Source organism: Rhinopithecus bieti, unplaced genomic scaffold, assembly GCF_001698545.2.
Source record: "Rhinopithecus bieti isolate Rb0 unplaced genomic scaffold, ASM169854v2 scaffold_17971, whole genome shotgun sequence".
Classification (NCBI taxonomy): Eukaryota; Metazoa; Chordata; class Mammalia; order Primates; family Cercopithecidae; genus Rhinopithecus; species Rhinopithecus bieti.
In genome coordinates, this window is record NW_016809834.1 from 1,946,252 (window position 1) to 1,969,182 (window position 22,931).

The 22,931-nt window shown below is 36.8% G+C and overlaps 1 long non-coding RNA gene across 1 annotated transcript in view; it reads right to left on the reverse strand.

Moving 5' to 3' along the window:
• Positions 1-20,469, reverse strand: part of LOC108541094 (uncharacterized) — a 31,484-nt gene extending 11,015 nt beyond the window's left edge. Inside the window, exon 1 of the long non-coding RNA XR_001888859.1 lies at positions 20,382-20,469. This is a non-coding gene — a long non-coding RNA (uncharacterized LOC108541094). The remainder of the gene's footprint in view (positions 1-20,381) is intronic.
• Between the last annotated feature and the right edge of the window lie 2,462 nt (positions 20,470-22,931).

The window sequence follows — 22,931 nt, forward strand, 5'->3', positions numbered from 1 at the left end:
ACAATATCATAAGTAAATTCTGGTACTTACTTTCCAAGATATATCAGTGAATATCTTGAGATTATCATATTTTGTTTAAAATTTTTCTCTGCATACTCCTTTATTACTTTTAATATTTATAATTTTGTTAATTGAAATTTTGTAACAATCAGCTATTGTGTTAATCAATTCTGTATTTTCTAATGTGAAATAGTAAGACAATAATTTCTTATTTTGTTAAATTGAAGCCATCAAAGACGGCCTTTACAATTTTTACTTTGGGGTATTTGCGTAGGAATTGTTTTTTAGTTTCATATACAAATATAATAATCCTACATTCCACTGATCCTTGAAAAGAGTTTCTGATCTTTCTTTTTAAGGTACAAAGAGTTCCTACGTTAATTAATTAGTCAAATATTCACATTCTTTATCCCTACTTTATTTTTTGTTTTCCTGGTAGATAATAGGGATTCCCTGATAGATAACAGATAGATATCTATTCCCTGATAGATAACAGATAACTGATAGATAACAGTTACAAAACTTATTCTCAACATTTCTGAGTTATTTTAACTGATCATTTCATAAGCAGTATGTAGCTGAATTTTGTTTTAAACATAAACACAAGTTGTTTTCACTAATCAAGAGCTCATTTTAATAACAAACGAACAAACTATTAAGTTTGATCTTCTCTTGTTTTTTGTTTCTCATATTTCATTGCTGTTTTTTCTCTTATCAATTATATTTTGTTTATCATCTCAAATTGGAATATAAACATTCAATTTTTACTCTGTTGGTAGTTAATTACAGATGTGTAATACTAATGTGTGTATCTGGTTTTAATAATAAAAACTAAAATTTCATGTTAATTTATCCTTCTGCAATATTTTGAGTGAATGTTCACTCATTCAGTAAACATTTGTTGAGGACCTACTCCTTGCTGGGCATTGACCTAGCATTGGGAATACAATAGAAACCAGGATAGATGCATTTCCTATTCTCTTTGATTTCTCCCTTATCTCATTATTCTCCTTTTCACTTCTCAGTTTGTTGTTTCTATATCTCTTTTATTTATATTTAATACTTGTCTTTCAAGAACTATTTTTTGACATATACATTGTTTTGTGATCTTTTAACAACAATTACTTAGATTTAGTGTATATTTTATTCATTGCGTTTATTCATGCATTTTTTTACTTTAAGTTCAGGGGTAAATGTGCAGGTTTGTTGTAATATAGGTAAATTGCATGTCATGGGGGTTTGGTATATAAACTATTTTGCCACCCAGGTAATAAGCACAGTACTTGATAAGTTAGTTTCTTGATGCTCATCCTCCTTCCTCCTTCCAGTTTCAAGTAGGCCCTGGTGCCTGTTGTTCCTTTCTTTGTGTCCATGTGTTCTCATCATTTAGCTCCCACTTATAAGTGAGAACATGTGGTGTTTGGTTTTCTGTTCCTGTGTTACTTCACTTAGGATAATGGCCTCTAGCTACATCCATGTTGCTGCAAAAGACATGATTTCATTCTTTTTTATGGCTGTTTAGTATTCCATGGTGTATATGTACCACATTTTCTTTATCCAGTCTACCATTGACAGGCATTTAGGTTGACTCTATGTTTTTGCTGTTGTGAATAGCGCTGTGATTAACATACATGTGCATGTATCTTTATGGCAGAATGATTTGTATACCTTTGAGTATATACCTAATAATAGGATTGTTGGGTAGAATGGTAATTCTGCTTAGAGTTCTTTGAGAAATGGCCAAACTGATTTCTGTAATGGCTGAACTAATGTATATTTCTACCAGCAGTGTGTAAGTGTTCCCTTTTCTCTGCAACCTTACCAGCACCTGTTATTTTCTGACTTTTTAATAATGATCATTCAGAGAGGTATGAGATGGTATCTTATTGTGGTTTTGATTTACATTGCTCTAATGATTAGTGATGCAGCATTTTTTCATATGCTTGTTGGCCACATATGTCTTCTTTTGAAAAGTGTCTGTTCATGTCCTTTGCCCACTTTTTAATGGGGTTCTTTTCTGCATGATGGTTTGTTTAAATTCTTTATAGATTCTGGATATTAGAATCAATCTTTGTTGGATGCATACTTTGCAGATATTTTCTCCCATTCTGTAGGTGGTCTGTTTTTACTCTGGTGATAGTTTCTTTTGCTGTGCCAAAGCTCTTTAGTTTAATTAGGTCTCATTTGTCAATTTTGTTTTGTTGCAATTGTTTTGGCATCTTCGTCACGAAATTTTTGCCAGGTCCTAGGTTCAGAATGATATCTCCTAGGTTATCTTCCCTTATTTTAATAGTTTTAAGTTTTATACTTAAATTTTTAGTCCATTTTGAATTGATTCTTATATATAGTATAAGGATTTTAAACTATTGTTTATACTATACTTTTCTACTCTTATATTTATTTTATTTCAATTTTGATACAGACAAAAATACTTTATATACTTGCATATCAGATAATGTGTTTTTTGGGCACTTGTGCCTGAATTTTAGCTGGGCTGGGTATCAAATTGTTGACTCTTAACGGTTCATTGAAGCATTCCATAATTATTGCTTTATTATCTTTTAGTAATTTGTGTTGAAGAACATTTTAATGACAATATAGTTTTATTTTTATATTATGATTGGAGAATAAACAACATTCTATTTTAAATGACTGTCTAGCACACGATAATTATAATAGCTAAAATTTGTACTGCATTGCTATATGTTAAGTGTTCTTCTAAGTATCTTACATATACTAACTCCTTTAAGTCCTTTTATCATCATAGCAATCCTATAAAATAGGAACTGTAATTATTCTCATTTTACAGGTGAAGAATCTGGGTCGCAGAGATGCTAAGTAACTGTTTCTGACTATTGGAGAGTAGCAAGTGAAGCTAAAAGGCAGCCAGCTCAGCATGCTGGATCTTAACTTCCATGCTCTGATGCCTGTACTATTAATAAACAAATGTTTTTCAAACTAAAATAAGAAAATAAAAGAAAATATTAAACTGTTTTCTGTAGGGTTCAAAACAGAGCTTCATGTATGATATCAATTTCTTGATATTTTTCTTGATTTCTTTCAGAACATAATATACTTGCTTGATAAAAGTAAGGAAAAGATGAGAAAGAGAAGAAGAAATGTATTGATGTGCCAGAGGTGACATATGGTGTCTGACTTGATCTTCTCAATACCTTTGAGATATACTACATGAAATAAAACTGTAAAATCATGTCATACAAGTTCAAGTCCAGTGTTATTCCCTCTGCACTGTGAGTCTGAAGGACAGTCTATGTGCAGGCTATAAAGAAGAAATCAAAGACAACCACACTCTCAGCTATACTCCTACACATGAATACAGTTACTTTTAGCAATATAATTTTTAAAAAATAAATAACATATTTCTAATTGAAAATGATGCCTAGCTAGTATCCCCTCATGCAACTGCTTCTAATTCTCCATTAGCATACCTATGAGGCCACAGTAAAAAATGAAAATGAATATTACCATCGAAATCACAGATGACTGACAACCTTTTGCTAGGATCTTAGAGGCATGTGCACTGACAATAGAATCAATGAAGGTGCCTGTAATCCCAGCACTTTGGGAGACCGAGGCAGATAGATCATCTGAGGTGGGGAGTTCAAGACCAGCCTGACCAACATGGGGAAAACCCATCTCCACTAAAAATACAATATTAGCTGGGCATGGTGGCACTTGCCTGTAATCCCAGCTACTCAGGAAGGCGGAGGCAAGAGAATCACTTGAACCTTGGAGGCGGAGGTTGCGTTGAGCCGAGATTGCGCCAGCCTGGGCAACAAGAGTGAAACTCGGTCTCAAAAAAAAAAAAAAAAAGAAAGAAAAGAAAAGGAAAGAAAGAAACAATCAACAAAGGTGGACAACATTGAGAACACATGCTTTAGCTCATGGACAAAGCAACCTCAAAATCTGAACTGGCAAGGCAAATGGGAATGTTCTGATTGTGGTGAAGGTAGTCAGATTTTTTTTGCTACCTCCCCATGCTCCACACACCACACCAGCTTTCTTTAGTCACATTAATAACTTTCTTCTCCTCTATCTTCCTTATGTCAGTAAGTCAACACTGAGCTGCTCAAGAGAAATGCTGGAATTCATTCTTCTCTCCTTCCTTTCTTTACCACCATTTCATCTTTTCCATTTACGTCTAATCAACCACCAAGTCTTGTTGAGTTTATCTTCAAGAATGTATCTTAAATATGTAACTTTTCCTCATCACCATTGCCAACACCCTGGCCTAAGCCACCATCATCTCTCACCTTCATCACTACCATAGCCTCCTACACTGAGTTTCCTGCCTGCTCTAATCCAGTCTCCATAAAGCACCCAGTGTGAACTTATTAAAACTTAAACTGCATTAATATTACCTGCTTATTTCAGTAGCATCAAATTTCCCTTTATGTAAAATCCAAATTCCTTGCCGTATCCTAACTCCAAAGTCCTATGTGATCTGGTCATTGTCTCTTCATATTGCCTCAGCCACAGCAGCCTATCAGTTCATCGAACACATAAAGCTCTTATTTATTTATTTATTTATTTATTTATTATTTCTTGCCTTAGAGGTTTGCATATCGCAGTCCTTGTGTTTGGAATGTTTTCCTTCTTCACCTGGCAACCTCTTCCTCATGATTTGAGTATTAAGTGGCAGCTCCTTGTAGAAGTTCTTCACAACTACCATTATTCTCTCAAACTGCATCCTAGTGTTTTTCCTTTATCTGGTTTATCACAATTTATCATTCCTTAATTAAATTATTGTACTTGTTTATATTGTTTGTCTTTCCATTAAAACCCTATGAGGGCAAGAACCATACCTAGTTTCTGTGAATGCTCAGGGTCTGCCAAAGGGTTGATACTCCATAAACATTTCTTTAACAAATGAATCAGAGGATCCACTAGATGCTGCAGTCCTCAGGAAACAACAGGAGAGGAAATAAATGCTGGTGGCAGGTTTCAACGTGGTGACACATTTCAACATGCTTACACGGGAAGGGTAAGAGAGAGGGAAAATCTTGGGAACATTCACAAATAGCACTGTGGTCTTTTTTATACTCCACTAGAGTAGAATGCCAGAGGACCAGCGGGTAAGAAAAGATCCTGCTGCACCCAATGAAGCTATACTAAGCAATTGCCTCCTAACAGCAAATATGGGGCATGAGTTTATGTTTGTCAAACAAACTTTTTATCTACAGACTAAGAAGATGACATTGGTAATGAGGAACTAAGTAATTATTTAGAATAGCCTTTCCATTGAAGACAACTAAAAAAAGGTGGATAAAACATAACACAATATGTTATGTTTATAAAAAGGAGCTATAAAAAGGAGTGAAGAATATCTTAATTTACTCATACAAAGTGATCTTTGGGATGTATTATTGAAAGAACAGAAGAAAGAGTCAGAAAGGTATATACATACGAAATAGAATATGAAAAGTATTCTACTTTTCGTGTAAGAACGGCAGGAAGGAGGTGGTAATAAGTGTCTGTACTTGCATGTTTTTGTTTGCCAAAAAAGAAACAACAAAAGGAAAACCTACCAAACTAACAAAACTAACAAAAAGTGTTTACCTATATGTGGACAGAGGAAGCATAGCAAAGTGGGCAGTGATGAAAATTAAACCTCTTTGAATATATCTGGTTTTAAAGTTTTGAACTTGGAACAAGGTAAATATATTCATAGAAGAAAACCAAATAAAAAACAAAATAAGACCATCTCTAAAAACAATCAATTAATGAAAACAAATGAATCTTGTTGTTTGTGCCATAACCACAAAAGAAAAAAAAAAATTATTTCAGGTGAATTTGAGACGTAATATTCTGTCTACGTGTAAAATATTTTAAAGGAAAAACATTCTTTAAAAAGAATATTATGTAAGGGGGGGGAATTACAAACTATAGGAAGATCTTTAACTTTACTCAATAGTGATATTGGTCATTACTATATTGTAATTATTTTACAGTGTTTTAATTTATAATTTACATAATGCAAGTAATTATCTTACTGTTGTGAGGAATTAAGATTTTTAGATATGAGAAAAGAAATTCAGTATAAAGCCAAAAAATTATGTAAAATTCTGCATTATTAAATATAAAATAGAAATATAAGCATAAAATTTTATTTTTATTTAAAAAATGTATATTCTTAGTTATTTTCCATGAAAAAGCATAAAAGAAACAACACAACAGAAATGAGTGCACCTAGTTTGTGGTCTCCAAATACTATTCCAGTCTGTAAAAACCAGAATTACTTAGAGGGGCGGCTGATTCCAGGTTTCAGACAAAAAATATACAAAATACACAAGGAAGATTCCAAAGACCAATAGAGTTGTGTGAAAGTACACAGAGGCTTTTCTGGCCAAAGATGAGACTATTTGGGCATAAAAAGATAATGAATGCAATTATTGGAAACAGAATATGTAAAAGCCTATGTGTTTATAGTAAAACTATAAAAAGAGAGAAATTATTGGACATGACGGTAATAAGTAGAACAACACTAATTACTCTAAAAATATGTGATTAATATGAAAAAATTAAGTGTATAGTAAGTTTCTCCAGCATGAACTATATTTTGGGCAACCAAATAAACTTAGCTAATAAGATAAATTTCTGCTTTACAAAGTTCCAGGCAATAAATATAGGAAAAGTGAAATGATTAGCAAATCACAATTTTGCAACCCCAATGAAATAACAGATTATAATCTAAGACAATCATGAATGGATGAAGCCACAAGATGAAAGGCTGATGGGAAATTATACCAAGGACACATCAGATTGTCATCACCTGAACCCACTTATTCATCAATCTCAGCGTCAGTAAGAGTGTATCTTCTTGCTGTAATTCAACCCAAAGTACACAGCATCACCACAGGACATATCTCTGTAAAAATAATAGAATCCAAATCTAATCAAGTCTTTGTGGCTAACTTCCACTATAGGAAATATGGCAGGTGAAGGATCAAGTTAAATGACAACTTAAAGAAGCCAACTGAAAAATTGAATGTGTCATATTCTGTGAGACAATTGACTCGGGTTCTTCAAAAAATCAATGGGATGAAAATAAAATTATTTTAAAAAAGAAGAAAGAGGAAGCTACTCTACATTAAATGAGATTTAAAGGATATAACAACCAAATACAGTATGTGGGCTTTGTTTGGCTTCTGACTCAAACAAACTGAGACAATTAGAAAAAGTTTAGTATTAGATAGTAACAAAATACCGTTAGTCCTTTTCTTACTTGTATTGATGACAACATAGGCCATAATAATTGAAGAAAACTTCCATGTTATTTTAGAGATAGATATTGAAATTCTAGAGGTAAAATAACCTGATATCTGGCATTTATTTTAAAAATAGTTGAGAAAGAAGAAGAGAAAGAAAAAGAGACAGGAGGAAGACAGGTAAAGAGAGAGGAGGGAAGGCAGAGAAAGAGATGTAAAGTGTAAGAAAATCTTAATAGCTAAAATCTGCGTAATGAATACATGAGGGCTCATTGCAACGTTCTATTTTATACATTTAATTTTTTTCAGAGAAATAAGAATGTTGAATTTATAGCTTGGTGAAGTAAACAGTTTTGGTTAGTTGGCTAGTTAAATGAGACAAATACTTTATTTTTCATTATAAGTGATATGTGTTCTTTGTGTTGCAAGTTATTTAATATAAAGACATTAGGACAACAATGCTTTAAAAGGGGGCATGAAATAACTATCAAGAAAGGGAGCAATTACTTTGCTGAGATCTAAGAGAGGAGGGGAACCCAGAAAGTAGAACTCAGCATTTGAGGTAGTACATCCCTCATAAGAATGTCATGAGGACTGAGAGGTTAGTGATTGTCAAGTGCTTGCAGCAATGACTGGAATGTGCATGCTAGTTAAATAACTAAAATAATTTTTAATATGTAATCAGTTTCTCTACTACATTATCCATATTTCAGTTTTGCTTTATTTTCAATTTCTTTTGATTGACATATCAATCAAAAGATTTCTGGATATTGGCATCATACTTTTTTGGTTTTGTTTTAGGGAATCATGGGATGTATATAGGGTTTCTTTTTTTTTTTTTTTTTTTTTTGAGACGGAGTCTTGCTCTGTCACCCAGCCTGGAGTGCAGTGGCACAATCTCGGCTCACTGCAACCTCCGCCTCCCAGGTTCACGCCATTCTCCTGCCTCAGCCTCCTGAGTAGCTAGGAACACAGGCGCCCACCACCACGCCTGGCTAATTTTTTTGTATTTTTAACAGAGACGGGGTTTCACCGTGTTAGCCAGGATGGTCTCGATCTCCTGACCTCGTGATCCACCCGCCTCGGCCTCCCGTATATTGGGTTTCTATTCTGAAAGCATTAGTCTTTCTTGGGCTGGGCAGATTTTTCTCATCCTGTTTATAGCTACCCCATTGTGTTTTTTCTGGAGTTGATTGTCAATACAGGGCATCTTCGCAATGACAATGTTATCTGATGGTCATCTCAACACCATATAATGATGTCCATAATCAACATTACTTTGTGTAGATTAAAAATAATAGCTGTTAAGCAACATTTCATCAGGGTCACATGATAACCAATAATTAAAACAATTTTTTTTCAGTTTGGTTGGTTGTTTTGATATTTGCACACATTACTTACGGTATGGATGCAATAGAGATATTAGAACAAATTCTAGCATTATCTTTGAAGTTCTTTGTTTGAATATTCACTATGTCCTCTAACAGTAAGAATGGCCCAAGATCTGCCCAGCCATGTTCCCATGTGGATATGGGTACAAAATCTGAAGGGAAAGCATCTATTTTCAAAAAGGGCTGGTCAAGCCAAGGAAAACTGTCCTTGAGGCATTTGTGAATGTATGCAGGCACCAAATTTGTTCCATTCATTCATCTTGAGGAGCATCAATGTTTGTATAGAGTGTTTGTATAGTGGTATAGAGGTGAGAAGGCGGTATGGAGGTCACAATTTTATTTCTTGCTCTGGTCTTCACCTGCTCTAATCTGTGGCCTGAAGCTACACCGCAATTCTGATAGGTCACTAGTAACAATGCCAAGTAGCAATCTGCCGGGAAGAATTATAAATGAACCAAAGAGCAGGTGGTTAATGCAGAAGGAATCTCAGACAAATAAGAGACGTAAGTCTTTCTTCTATACTTCCTTTCCTCTGTTTGTTGTCCTGATATCAAATTAGCTGCTGGAGCTTAAAAGCCTATTATTCTCAGGATGTCTTTCAGACAATTTAACTCAATAGTCATAGGGCGAAAAATAATTCTTTCTCTTGGAGGTGGAAGGGGAAGGGAAACAGAGCACACACAACTTCTTTCAGATAATGTTTTTCTTTCGAAGAAAATTAAAGTAACATAGGGGACTTCCAAGAACCAAGGGGCCCACAAATCAGTATTATATTCATGCTAGAAATCCAGGCCAGATACTACAGGGCAAGATGATTATGGTTCCCAATACTGTCCAAAGACAGTAATCTGTGAGTATCATGTCTTAGGTGCTGTGTGACTATCCATCTTGAGTGGATTGTCTGTGCTGGACAGTGTGGACAAGTTAACCACTCTAGGACTCTGCTTTTACACAGACATGATAAGGCGGTTGGATTAGTTGCTCATTTGGATCTTTGGGAACTGCTATTCTAGTATGATGTCTTTATGTGCTAGGGCAAGTGGCCTGATTCTGAAACTCACAAATATTTGTTTTAGCAGAAGAAGAAAAATGTGGATCATTTTCATCTTACTATTTAAGAGTAGCAGAATGTCTATGTGGTTCCAGCTCGGCCTCAATAGTAAATGACAAATACTAATATAATCAAGTTGATTTGGGGTTCTCAATAAGCTCTCACAAGCTGGAACTGCTAACGAGATGCTTTAAAAATATTCCCCTTTGTATAGTGAAACAACTTTGGAAATTGTAACTTGAGAGAATATGGGTATTTATGTATAGCCCACCTTTTGGCTGAGATTTGAGATGACATTTTTCTTTCAACAAAACTCTCAAGTGGCACACTATGATTTATAATTTTATTTGGCTATTGTCTGCATATGCTGCAGAAAGTTGAAAAATTATTCAAATCCTGCCAAGTGTATTTACAGTTATTTTTCTGCTACTCAGATTCCCTGCTTCAAAACATTTTAAAGTCTCCATATAGAATCAAGATTGGACTTTTCAGAGAAAGGAAAACGTAAATGAGAGAGACCAAGTTTTTGTCTTTTCTCAGAGAATGATGAAGTAGATTTTAGAGTCTTAAACTACATTGAAGGGCTGGGTTAGCAATAAATCTCTACTTGCAACTTGAATTAGTCAGTCTCCATCGATGTTTCAGACCTGTGTCTCATAAGAATTAGGAAACTCTTCATAAGCATCTTAGAGTGGATCAGAACCAGATCATTACCAGAAAAGGAAAGGTAGTTTTGTCCTGAGTCCTTACCTTATTACAATGTTGTTGTTTTTTTTTTAATCGACTGACCCAAATTTAGACTTTGCAGATAGAAATGACATGTATCCGACAGCACAGAAGCCGAAATGATTCAATGTAAAGGTCAAACCTCACATAAAAGAAGAGTCGAATGAGGAAGTTTACAACATTCCCCAGAATTGCTCTTCTCATTTAATTTAATAATCCCAGCACTTTGGGAAGCTGAGGTGGATGGATCACGACGAGGTCAGGAGTTCGAGACCAGCCTGGCCAATATGGTGAAACTCCATCTCTACTAAAAATAAAAAAAGCTAGCCAGGCATGGTGGTGTGCACCTGTAGTCCCAGCTACTCGGGAGGGTGAGGCAGGAGAATCACTTGAACCTGGGAGGTGGAGGTTGCAGTGAGCCGAGATCACACCAGTGCACTCCAGCCTGGGTGACAGAGCGAGACTCCATCTCACAAAAATCAATCAATCAATCAATCAATAATAAGATTTGCCCATCTTAAAATATTATCCTCAGCACTCTCTTCTCTCTTGCCTCCCTCACATTATTCCTCAGGCTCCTTCATTTTTTTTCTTTCTGCCTCCAGAAGCATCCTCTCTCATCCCTGCTTACATATCCACCTATAGAGTCCTTCCTCCCATCAAGCATGGCCTGCTTCCAGGTCCCATCTCTCAGCCTCTGAGAAACAGGGCTTTAACTCCTGCCAGCCCTTGTGGCATTTACTGTATAGATCTCTGTTCACGTTGCCTGTGCCCCGTGTTAGAACTATACATGCTTATGTGTTTTCTTCTAGACTGTAAACTTGAAGACAGATGTAGTTGATGTTGACCCTTGTATTTATTGCATGATATGCTACATAATGGATATTCCATAAATTTTTTGAATTAAATTCACTCGTATTTAGTCTTTCTTAATGTATAGTTAAAAATGTACACACGTATGTCAATGATACGGGAAAACAAAGTAAAATGAGGGTTAAATGTAAAGAGGAAACAAGAGTAGAAACTTCAGAGATTATCAATGTTCATTTTTTGCACTAGGATGCACAGTTAGGTTTCATTGCCTCAAACCTCAATTTCCAATAATAAATAATGTCATTCCTGAGAGAGGAGGAAAGAGGAAAACAACCAAAATTTGAGGATGCAGGGATTATGCTTGCTGCTTTTTTTTTTTTTGGAAGTAAAATATGTTTACTTGAAAAAGTATTTGAGCCAAAATTATTTCACATGTGAACAAAATAATAGAATTAAGACTATTCTCCATTTAGCAGAATTTGCTCTGAATATCCCAAGTACCCCAGAACCTATAGAGGGAGTACTTTTTAATTTTAATATGTTTAATTGACAAGAATTGCATATATTTAAGGTGTACAACATGGTGATTTGATATACATATATATTGTGTACCAATTACCACAGTCAAGTTAATTAACACATTACCACCCATAGTTATCATTTTGTGTATTTATATGTGTGTGTGGGAAGGACACTTAAAATCTGCTCTCTCAGGCTGGGTGTGGTGGCTCACACCTGTAATCCCAGCATTTTGGGAGGCTGAGGCGGGCGGATCACCAGAGGTCAGGAGTTCAAGACCAGCCTGGCCAACATGGTGAAACAACGTCTCTACTAAAGATAGGGAAGATTAGCTGGGTGTGGTGGGGGATACCTGTAATCCCAGCTACTCAGGAGGCTGGGGCAGAAAATTGCTTGAACCCAGGAGGCGGAGGTTGCAGTGAGCAACCACTGAGATCGCACCATTGCACTCCAGCCTGGGCAACAAGAGTGAAACTGTCTCAAAAAGAAAAAAAAAAATTATGCTCTCTCATCAGATTTCAAGTAAACAATGCAGTATTATTAACCATAGTTACTACGCTGTACATTAGATACCTATAATTTATTATCTTATAAACTAAATATTTATACTCTTTGACTAACATCTTCCTATTTCCTTCACTCCCTAGCCCCTGGCAACTATCATTCTATTCTCCGCTTAGATGGGTTTGATTTTTTTAGACATTGCATCTAAATGAGATCATGCCTTGTCTTTCTGTGTCCGGCTTATTTCACTTGGCATAATTGTTCTGCAGGTTGATCCATTGTTGTTGTAAGTGATATGACTTCCTTTTTTAAGGCTGAGTAATAGTCCATTGTGAGGGCGTATGTGTGTATTTGTGTGTGTATGTACATAATCACCTTTTCTTCATCCATTTATCCATTGATGGTCTCTTAGGTTGCTTCCATAGTGTGGCTGTTGTGAATAATGCTGCAGTGAACATGAGAGTGCAGATACCTCTTTGACACAGTGATTTCATTTGCTGTGGATATAAACCCAGAAGTGGGATTGATGGGTCATATGATAGTTCTTTTTTTAATTTTTCAAGGAACCTCCATACTATTTTCTATAATGGCTATACCAGTTTACATTTCTACTAACAGTTGCACTTGGTACTTTAAGACAGGCATTGCTATTCTCATTTTTCAGGGAGGTTGAGTCACTGCACAGCCTGTCACAGTCAATAGAGCTGAAATCAGAATCTGGACTCAGAAGTGTGGGATGCCAAAGGCCTAGCTCTTCTAATGTGCCATACTGCCTTCCTAAGCAATGATGATGGTAAAATGTTTTTTTAAAAAAATGATATACAGACACACCACTGTCAAAAAAAGCCCAGTTTTCTTTTACAACTTTGCTTCTATATTCCAGATGCCACTAATACACTGTCAATCAGAAAAGGGCAGGATTTGTAAGTTCCAATCAATTTAGGGTCACCCTGAGGTCTTTCAACTTCTATCTACCTAGAACCATCTTCCCCCTTAGTAACTGTACCCTTATCCTCTCACTCCACCAGGGCTTTGCTCAAATGGCATCTGTCAGGAAGACTTTCTCTGACCATCCTGTGTAAATCTGCAGCCCCGTCCCCGCCCACCAAGTTTTCTGGCTCAACATACTGTATTTGTCCTCAGAGTATGCATCCCCATCTGACACATCATGAGATATTTGTCTATTTGTGTGATGCCAGTCTTCTGCTCACTAGAATGTAAGCAAGCTCTATGAGGGTAGGAACTTTGCTCTGTTTGTTCACTGATGTATCCTCAGTGTCCAGAGAGTGCCTGGACACCCCCAGTATGTATTTATTGAATGGATGAACAAACACAGAAAAGACCATTCTACAGCTCACATAGCTGATTCATAATTAGTGCTCCTGGTAGTTCCTCTATGACTAGAAAATTTGGAATATTTTTCTTCCTCCAATTTACCTTCCTGGTGTCCAGAAAATTCCTGCCTTTGCTCACCTTACTGCTTCCCAAACTACTCCCCACAACTTCTCTCTTGCTTTTGCCATAGGTGACTTTTATCACAAATCACCCACATAGACCTACAGTTGTTATTAATTGTTGTGAAATTTCTTGCAGAAAATCATACGTGTCACCTACGGGCTCCCCAGCATCTTTGTAGTACTACACACAATTCAGCACACAACTTACAGATTAAAAATAAAAACTTGTATTGCTGATTTCTTCACATTACCAAACTTGACTACTTTGATAGCTTATGTTTGGAGCATTTATTAAGGTCCCTTTAAGTTAGATGCTGATGAAATAATATAATACGTGGACACTCTTATATTGCCTGCAGAGCTCTCAGTCCTAGTTTTGCGGATCAGATCTGCACCTGAAGCCGCTCAAACACTTCACACCCAAAGCCAAGTGCTGCAGAAGCCTCCGTGAAGAACAATGTAGAAGTGTTTGTAAAAGAGCAATAACATTGCAAGGCAAGCATCAGAAATAGTAAAGGGGACTGAAAACATAGAAAATAAAACAAAAGTTTCAAATTTTAAAAGTAAGCATTGTTGGCCCATGCCACATCTTTTCTGGAATTAAGCTAGATGGGCATTTTCTGAAAGTTCATTCTGGAGAGATGTTTGTTTTTGGCCCCAGTTCACCTACTCCAGCCCTCTTGCATCTCTGTAAAGCCTCTCCTCTCTGTACCTTTTGCTTCACCATTCAGTACATGAGTGTCTTCAACAAAAAGCTTTTTGTTGAAAGTTCTAGGATTTACCTTCTCATAATACAAATTCTCAAAGCTTTATAATGAGTCAGAAACTTTTCCAAGCCTTCTAACAGAAAGAGCATTAAATCATTATTTAATTTTAGAACATATGGTTTACTGAATTCTTAATGGATCTTATAAACAAGATTATTTGGCTGACTGAGAGTATGGGTGTGTGTACTTTGCTCTCTCAAAACTGTCGTATTGGTCTGCACAGGAAAATACACCCCTTATGTTTCAGTCATTCAAGGGCCCTTTACCTCTAACAGTCTGAGCTTCAACAGGGACTGTTCTATCCTCTTACCCATGTGAATGTGAATAGGAAACCTATACAGCTGCTGGTTTGAGTAATGGAATTTACAACAGCCCCAGCCTCTGTTCTATCAAATTAAGAAAAGGATACAGATGGCTCTTTGAATACAACAACAAAAAAAATCAAGGCAAAAGAGTGGAATTTGAAAGGACACTCAATAAAACCAAGGTGACAGCTCCCTGTAGGCATTTACTATACCAAAAAGAAAGGTTGTTTAGATTTGTTGCCAGAACATACAAAAAGAAAAATGTGTGTTCCTCATTTCCCTGGCTCTGAAGCTTATGTTTTCAACATCTGTGTTAGGGCTCCTGTTGCCATTGCGTTACTTTCCGGCTGTCTGGATGGGTTGCTCTGGTGTGGAACAAGGATCCTCACAACGATCCCACACTGTCTACAGGCCTCTCCTGATCTTTCACAATGTATTTCTGATGCCCACAAATGGCCATGGACTGGTTTCTTCCCTGATATAGCCTTGTCTACCATGTTGGGGAGTGAGGTCCCATACATTGGACCTCAAAGAAGGTTCAAACATACACTTAGGCATTCCTGTGATAATCGCCAAACCATAGGAGACTATAAATTGTCCTGTCTATGTCATTCCCTCATACTGCATAGCAAAGCAAGACCTTGGGGAGGTAGAGGTTAGAAGCAGGGACCTCAGAAGGTGACTGTGGAGTATCCTGTTTCCCTGAGGTAACTCTATTTGCCTCCTTTGTCTATAGCCTCTCACTTTAATCTCAATATTGTGACCCCCAGGGAAAGCTCCTTTTTTTTTTTTTTTTTTTTTTTTTTTACATAAGGTCTCACCCCATCACCCAGGCTGGAGTGCAGTGACATAATTGTAGCTCACTGCAGCCTCAAACTCCTGGACTCAAGGAATCCTCCTATCTTAGTCTACTAAATAGCTGGGACTACAGGCAAGTACCACCACACCCAGCTAATTTTTTAAAAGATTTTTTTTTTGTAGAGATGAGATCTCACTATGTTGCCCAGACTCGTCTGTAATTCCTGTTCTTAAGCAGAAATCTGCATTTTTAGCCAACACTTCAATGGGTTCTAAGGCAGAGACTTAAAGGAGACTGCCTGCTACGTTCGAAAAGCACCAGTCTACATAATAAAGCCGGGTCCCTTAGCGTGGTATTGGTGAATTTTTCCAGCTCCCTCTTCTGCTCCTCTCCTGCACCCACTTCACTTAACCCACAACTCCTTGCAATTAACATTTGGCCAAAACTGAACTCTTAACATTTTCTGAACACATGGAGTTACATCAAAATTCAGAGCTTTTGTGCTGACTACAATGGCCTATTTTCATCTTCAGGCCTTGCAAAGACCTGCTTATTCTGAAAGAGCCACTTTATCTGATAATGCTCCGTGGCTCCCTTCCTGCCTTTTATGGCCCCTCTGTCTTCTTTCTCAAACCATAATTCCTCCTCTCTCCCTCTGTGGGGTTAATTGGCTTACACTTCTCACTATCCTTATCATACTCAGTGGAAAAACCAAATCACCACCTCCTTAAAGTTTTTCCAGATTTTGTGAGATATGCTGTTTCTTAAATGTCCATGACATGTTTTCTTAATCTGCCTTATGTCACCTGTCAATTCTATCTTAAAGTTAATCGTACATGTTAATAACATGTACTGCTAATAATGTACTAATTATGTAATGTACTATTATGCAGTACTACTAATAAAATTAATAGTACATATTAATAGAACATAGTACATATATGTGTGTATACATATATATATATAGCACTTGATATGTGTCAGACCCTATTCTAAGCACTTTTCATAATTAAAACACTTAAGCCTCATATCAACTTTTGGAAGTAAGTGTCACTATTGCCCCCCATTTTGCAGGTGAGGAAATCAAAAACAGAAAGGCTAAGTGACTTACAAAGTCTTACCACTACTAAGTGGCTAGGCCATAGTTCAAACCTGGTTAGTCTGGCTCTAGAGACCATGCTCCTAACTGTTACTCTACATAGCTCCTCTGTACATTTGGAGTTTATGTACTTTTGACTTTTTTTTTCTTCCATCTTGGCATCCTGTGGCTCCTGGAACATGGTGGGCACTCTTCAAACACTTGAGTTAAACTACATGGGGTGATTTTTTTTAGGAGGTCATAGAATTCTCACGTTTGGGAACTGACATGATTTGGCTGTGTGTCCCCACCCAAATCTCATCTTGAATTGTAATCCCCACATGTCAGAAGAGGGGCCTAATGGGAGGTGATTAGATTTTGGGTGTGAATTTCCCCCTTGCTGTTCTCATGATAGTGAATGAGTTCTCATGAAATCTGATGGTTTAAAAGTGTGGCACTTCCCCCTTTCAATCTCTCTCTCCTGTTGCCATGTAAGATGTGCCTTGCTTCCCCTTCACCTTCTGCCATGTTTGTAAGTTTTCTGGGGCCTCCCCAGTCATGTGAAACTGTAAGTCAATTAAACCTCTTTGCTTTAAAATGACCCAGTCCCAGGTAAGTTTTTATAGCAATATTAGAATGGACTACTACAGGAACCCTTAGGGAAAAACTTCAGTATATCTGAGACTGAAATTTCTGGTGATGGTAAAGGGCAAAGCATAAATCCATATTGGAAGTTAGCATTTTCTCATGATTCTTCTTCTCTTGCATACCTTTCCAAGTAGTTTTCATTTTCATTTGTTTTACATTTTCTTAAGATATGTTCACACTTATATTTTAAACGATGGAAAGATAAAGATCACTTGCAAATGCCAACTGGGAAGAGTGTTTATTTTAAACAATGCTGTTCCGGTGCACCAGCTGCTGTTGCTATGCTTGCATATTGGTTGCTAGGGGTAGTGAGAGAATTAAGCCTGTGATGTCAAGATGACAAGTTGCTTCAACCCCATGTTCTATTGGCTAGGATTTTTCTGAGATGAGGAATTCTCAGTCCTGAGCAATTAGCAAAGTACTTGGCTTCAACTTGCAGAAATAACTCATATTGCAGAGATAACTCATTGTAATCTAGTAGTTTTCCAAGGGTAGAAGAAACTCAGAAAGTAAAGAAACTCAGATAGTGCCTGGGATTTTAGGATTCAGAATTTGGACAACAGTTTTAAAAGTTTACATCCCCCAAAGGATGATTAAACCGTTACAGAAAGTTAATATCAGTGGTGTGAAATGAGAAAAGGGAAACCTGCCTTTAATGACAAGGTATGTTATCTGTCCAAAAGGTGATTTATTTAAATATGTCAGTTGCCATATCAACACTGGAAAAGAGACTTCACTATTTTTGAAATTATCCCACTATGAAAGTAGGTTTGTAGATTCAGGTTTATACAGAAAATATTTGTGTGTGCATAATGTTGCCTGAAATTTATATTCAAACTGATTAAAAATTCCTTAAGCACCTGCTACAAGTAAAACGTTGTCTTAGGTGGGAATGCTGAGTGATCAACCATCCCAACTTCCTTGGGGCTGCCCCAGTTTTGGTATTGAAAAATCTCACATCCTGGGAAACCCCTCGGTCCTGGGCACACTGAGACCCGTGGTTACCATACAAAGAGAAAACCAAGTAAGACTAAACTTAGGTCTGAACACTTTCATTGTGGCTAGGAACACAAGTTGAACACCCTAATAATCAAGGAGCACAAACAATAAAAGCTTGCATTATTGAGTGCTTATGAGGTAAGTATTATACTATTATCTCCATTTTAAAGATGAGCAAACTGAGATACACAAGGGTAAAGAAGTTAGTTAGTGAAAGCACCAGAATATAAACCCAGAAAGTTTAGTTTTAGAGCACACACCATAATCAGCACTGTATGGAAAGTTCTCCAAGAGCAGAGACAGGCAGAGACAGGAGCACTGGGGAGGACATCGTGGAGGGGCTGAATGACTACATCTTGGCTTTAAAAAGTGAGCAAAAGTAAGAGAGTTAGAAAGGGGACGAAAATATCATTTATAAATGGGAAAATCACACAAGCAGTGGTCTGGAGTGAAGATCACACAGCATGGACTGGAGTGAAGAATGGGCTGAACCTTCTTTTTCCGGAGGCAGAAAGGAGTAAGTTTTAGGGAAAAGGATGGAGTCCGTTTCCCTAATAGGGGGGTACTGAGACAAATGAATGTAACAAGAGATAGAGAAAGAGAGAGAGAGAGAGAGAGAGAAAGAAAGAGAGAACAAAAGAAAAGAAAGAGGAAAGAAAAGAAAAGAATAGGGAGAGGGAAGGATGGAGGGAAGGAGGGAAGGGAGGGAGGGAGGAAGGGAGGGAGAAGCTTTCCTAGGAGAGATTTAACCTCTTGGGTCACGGACAAGGTCACCTACTGAGCGGTGGATTGAGAGATAGGGAAAGATATGAAGGTTTACAAGCTCCTTTCTTGAGCTGTTTTAGGAAATCCACAGGTGTCCAACAAGAGGATTCCTGAGCAGTAGGAGGGAGTTGAAATTGCACAGTAATAATTTTTAATTCAAAAATAACACAGCCATATTATAAGAAACTCTGGAAAATAAAAGGAGAAATCTGCCATAAAGTATGCTATAATTTTAGATTTTTACCATATGTTTGTTTCTTTCACACCTAAAATCATAGTGTACTTATAGATCCAAATCATGCATTTGTTTTTTACTTAATTTATTACCATAAGTATTTCCCATGTTATTGCATAGTCTTTATAACCATCATTTTAACAACCAGTTAATACATTATGTGTGGTGTTAAGATTCAGAATTTGGACAAGAGTTTTAAAACTTTATAGCTCTCCAAGGATGATTAAACCATTCTAGAAGGTTAATATCTATCTATCTAAGGTATCTATCCTGGGTATAGTCCACTATTTCCTTAATCATTATACTTCATTAATATTTCTAATGTTTTCCTTCCATAAATGAAGCTAGAATGACATCTTCATGCTTATATTTTTTCCCACAATTTAACTGGCTCTCATATGGGTCTTATAACTTGTCTTTTCTTAGCTTCCATGTGGCTGTGAAGCAATAAGATTCATTTTTCACATAAACATACACATGCTAACATATCCAAGCGTGTGTTGTCTCCTTTAAAGAAGCAAAAAGTGTTTCCTTGGAGAAGCATTTACTTATCTTGCTGGCATTTTTAATGACTTTGAATGTTTGGATCTGTTTTCTTCTTTGTCATTCCTTCAGATATATATTTGCCACCTGGAATATTGGCCTATGTCTTGTCTATATCCTCAATTCTCATTATTTAGCCACATCACTTCCTGCCTTAGAGGACTTAGCATTAAATAACACTGAGTTCGACCAAAACCTTTGTTCCCACCCAGACTTTCACCTCAGAAATCCCTGCCTCTGTTCCCAGCTTCTGACAACAGCCCATACACACCCTCATGTCTCTCTCAAACTGGGATCCCTCCCTGCTGCTGATGGAGCTCATAGACATCTCTTGTTCCCATTTTTTCAAATCTTTAAACCAGCTCTTAACTTCCCAGCTTTTCCCTCTCATGCCTGTGACTTCCTTCATCCCCTCTTCCAGCAGCCCCCTCTCCTGCCTCACCTTTCTACTGCCCTGTCCTACCAATGCTAACCCTGGGCCAGTTCACCTGCATGCAGTCTCCTCCCCCACACCTGGCCCAAAGCCCTGCTGGGTCCAGTAGCAGGGGATACCTCACAAATTGGCCTCCCATCCAAGCTGTGTCCTCAGGCTTCTCAGCAGCCTTTCCCTCTCAGGGACTTCTCCAGTCTCCCATGTCCCTGACTACCTGTATTCTTCAACTCTTGGTTCTTGAACAGTAACTCCTTTGTTATGTCAGAGGAAACAGAGGCCGACAGGTGTGAACTTCCTGATCTTCCCACTCCATGCCTGTAAATTTGTCTTTCTTTAAATCCTGCCTTTCTTTCTCCTTCTTTTTCTCATAGAAAGTATTGTTCCTCTTTTTGTCTAAAGCTAATCCTTTTACTTTCCACTGATATCATCCCATTCAGATTCCTCTGAGACCATGTCCCATCAATAATAAGTTCTCTTTCATTTCCACTGGTTCCCTCTTTCAACATGGAGATACACTTAAGACTCTCCCATCTAAAGGGTGAAAGGAAGACAGGGTTATAGTAAGTGCCTACTACATGTTGGTTACTTGAAAATATATTATCTTATATAATCCTCATAACAGGTTTATGAGTTAGGCATTATTATCTTTATTCTTTGATTTAGATAAGAAAACTCAGATTCAAGGAGGTTAAATGGACCAAAGTTTTAAGTTAGTAAGTGGCAGAGCCAGAATTGAAACTGACTTGGTCTAAATGGCAAAACCATGAATGCTGCCTCAATTAGCCCACTCCAATTTCACTTGTCTTTCCCCTCACAATCATATTTCTTAATAGAGTAACAAATCACTTAAGTTCTACTTCAACCTGATTTGCTAATGAGTTGTCTCTGTGGGATTGTTTAAGATGTATGTACACGTTGAATATGCAACCAGGAACTTCTTACCCAACCTAGATAACACTTTGATTGGTCAGCAAGGCAGAAAGAAACCTTGCTGACCATGGTTTCTTTGGCTACCCACTTGACTTGTGGATATTAATCACCATCTGCAGTAACTTCCACAGGAAGGGTAATACTATATACATGAATAATAACAGTCTGTGGTATGATGATGAATGTTTAACAACTGCTCTCTGAAGAAAGATCTTTAATTAGTAGTGTTTGCCAATTTCTATAGTGAAATACTCCCACCATGAGGAGTATTTAATAATGCCCATGTTTAATAACTTTCTTGCAAAATCCTAAAAATTTAACAATCACAAGCCTTTCTGAGCTGGTTCCAGTACACCATTGTATTAGCTAACAGTTATTGAGCACGTGTTAAGTGTTTTCAGCATTCTAAATGCCAAGAAGTATTATCCCACTTAATCCTGCAATACATTTTTATCCATTTCACAGATGAAGAAACTGAGAGATTAAGTAACCTGGCCAAGGTCATGCCATCATGTGTGGGATCTAGAAGTATACTGAGCACCTAAAAGTGCTATTTTCCTTTATGAAAAAATATACAAACACCTCACTACTTTAGCCTTCTTTATTTCTAATAATGTTTTAAGGATCTGGTTCAAATTTTGACATCATATGATTTAAGGAGAAGATGTATATTTAAAATAAATATGTAATTTTCTACCTTAGCTCTGAGAATTAAGTACCAGGAAGGCAGGGGTCTGATCTTCTGATGATTCTGTATATCTAACATTTAGCTTAGTGTACAGCAGGTAGCAAAACTCATAAAAGTGCTGAAACAATGTAATATGGTAATTCTTATCCCTTCCTTGAAAGTCTCCTAAAACCTTTATAAGGTATGTAAATGTATTTCAAATAAAGATTTTATATTTATATCCCTTGACAAAATAATACTACTCTTGGGATTTAATCCTTAGGAACTAGTTCAATAGAAGGAAGAGAAAAAACAAATTATACAAAGAGAAAAAATGTTCGTTGCAGTGCTAGCTACAGAAGCAGATAAATGAGATATAAGTAAATATCCCAAAGTAGGGAAAAGGTTAAATTACAATACATTTCTTCATGTAACTTTCAGGTAGCCAATAAAACTGATAAGAATTTCATTTACAAGATGAAAAAAATTAAAGCAGGACATAAAAGTTTATTCACAACTTGATTGGGAACATGTTACTCAAGGGCCAAGAGTACAGGGTTTAGATTTGGACCCGTACTCGATTCCAGGATCTTTTAACTTGTCATGCCACCTAGGGCAAGTTGCTTAACTTTCCTAAGTCTCATTCTCTCCTTTAAAATGAGGACAACACTCTCAGAGTCATTGCGGGGACTAAATGAGCAAGTATGGACAGTGCCTAGAACAGCATCAGGCACACAGATCTATTACATATGCATAGGAGCAAGGGCTGGTAGGGAATATGGACAAAGAAAAAAATAATTGATGCCTTTGGGTAGAAAAACTGTGGCTTAATTTAAAAATTTTTGATAGTTTCCTTTGCTGTGCAAAAGCTCTTTAGTTTGATAAGGTTCCACTTGTCTATTTTTGTTTTTGTTGCAATTGCTTCTGAGGACTTAGCCAAAAATTCTTTGCCAAAGCCAGTGTTAAGAAGAGTACTTCCTAGGTTGTCTGTCTTCCAGGATTTTTATAGTTCGAGGTCTTGCATTTAAGTTTTTTATTTATTTTGAGTTAATTTTTGTATATGGTGAAAGTT